This window comes from Dipodomys ordii, unplaced genomic scaffold (assembly GCF_000151885.1).
Source record: "Dipodomys ordii isolate 6190 unplaced genomic scaffold, Dord_2.0 Scaffold489, whole genome shotgun sequence".
Lineage (NCBI taxonomy): Eukaryota > Metazoa > Chordata > Mammalia > Rodentia > Heteromyidae > Dipodomys > Dipodomys ordii.
In genome coordinates, this window is record NW_012267705.1 from 42,470 (window position 1) to 44,484 (window position 2,015).

Sequence of the window (2,015 nt, forward strand, 5' to 3'; positions counted from 1 at the left end):
ACTTGTGTGGAGACCAAGGAAACAGAGCTGCTGCCAAGCTCCTGTCCCATGAGCACACAAGAGAGGGGTAAGCGGTGGCTTTGTCTTCATTGCCACAAGAGAAACTCCTTTGTTTTTATACCTTATGTGAGAAATATGAACTGCTTTTTGGAGTATGGGGGAAATTTTTAATGTTACAGTAATATTGAGTAGGAATATCCCATTTAAAATGATGTAAAGATATGCTGTAATACTCCCTTACACTGTAAAGTAGTGGCTGAAGAATTGTGTTTACATGGACCATCGTGTTTAATATGTCTCCCTCTCCATATAGCATTGCCCATGGGTCTGGTGGAAAGCTCTGGACTTAGGCTTAGACCTTGAAGAAAAGCTATCAGGAACAAAACTGGAACGTTCACTAAGCACTTGAAGGTACTTTCTGATACGATTAAGACTGAAAAGAGCAATAAAAACACTGTGTTCTGTAGAAGCACAGGCTGAACCCTTGGCCGTCAATCCTAAGGAAGTTATGGTTGCTCACAAAACAGACTTTTTAAGTGAAAATAAAAGCACTTTCAGATAAAAATTTTATCCAGTTTGACTTCTTAAAATTTATCTTTTTAGGGGTTGGAGACATATTGAATAAACTGTAGTCTCATACCATGTGACCTGCAATCATTTGCTTTAACCTGATCAGATCTGCTGTGGCCCTTTAACATAGGCTGTATATGAAGTTAGGAATCTAGATTGGGAGTGACTGTTTTGTGAGTTTCATTATGTTTAATGCTGAGATTTACCTTGAAATTTTATTTCTCCTCAATGATTAGTACTATAAAAGCAATGTGCAACCGTGACTTCCTTAGAAATCTCTAAGAGTGACTGAATACTCATCCATTCAGTTATACTGCCCAGTGTAGCATCATAGCTCATCAGATTCAGAGGCCCAAGGCAGTAGGGAAGGAGTAGAAAATGACCTTTTCTGTATTGTGTACCTTTTGTATATTGAATTGCTCAGTTTCAGCCCTCTTTCAGCTTTAGATACATGCTCTGCCATATTTCACACTCACCGTGTGCAGAGCTTGGGTACCTTGGGAAGTGCCAGATTGCTACTGTCAGCCAGACTTGCCAAGTCAAAAAGGCCCCAAAGTGCCTTTCTGGTTGTTTTGCATCTGTGGGGTCACATGACAGAGGGGCCAACTTCCCTGCTGTGCACATAGCATAGCCCTTTCTTCCCTCCTAAAAAATCCCTTGTAGTCCACAGGCACCACTTCAATTGTGTAAGCCCTACACCCAAGAGAGAGAAGGCCAGCATTGAAGAGAACTGTGCCTCCAAAGCACACAGATGAGTGGAAGAATTTGTGTGGTTCCAATGTTCTTATAATTTGGAATGTGGCATTCTAAAGTTGATTTTAAATACCTGATTGCTCCAGGCTCTCTGCTATAGCCGCCCTCCCCCCTCCAACACTTCTCTCCACACCCATTTTTGCTGAAAGATTGTGTGAAACATGCATTGAAATGCTGGCAGATATGTGTTGGGTTATAGTCACCAGCAACTGCACTCAGGAGCCAAATTCAGGAGTGAAATTGCCACTTCTAGTCCCTTATTTCCTATGGAAATTTGGATGCCCTCCACCCCTGGACCTGCCATCTGTCCTGGAAAGCTACATCAGGATGCTGAACACTCTGCACTTTGATTCATTGTTACATTGTTGCTACAATGAGCATCATTTCTGCTTTGCTAGCAACCACACTATTGTCCTTAGCTGCAGTCAACAAATCTGCTGTGGACTCTGTTCAAGGTCATACCACAAAGGGTCAATTGTGAGAGGCTTCCCTTGGAAGAGTTGTCAATTTCACTGCCAATTTTTATGATGTTTTATTTTTTTTTATTTTTTATTGTAAGGATACTATACAGAGGGTTACAGTTACATGAGTGAGGTAATGAGTACACTTCCTCTTGAACATTGTTAGCCCCTCCATTGTTTTCCCCCAACCATCCCCTCCCTCCCTCCCTTCACCGAAGTTCTTTTTTTTTT

The 2,015-nt window shown here is 41.6% G+C and overlaps 1 protein-coding gene across 1 annotated transcript in view; it reads right to left on the reverse strand.

The window, feature by feature from the left end:
* Positions 1 to 2,015, reverse strand: part of LOC106001851 (proprotein convertase subtilisin/kexin type 9-like) — a 33,814-nt gene that overhangs the window by 364 nt on the left and 31,435 nt on the right. The window lies entirely within an intron of this gene.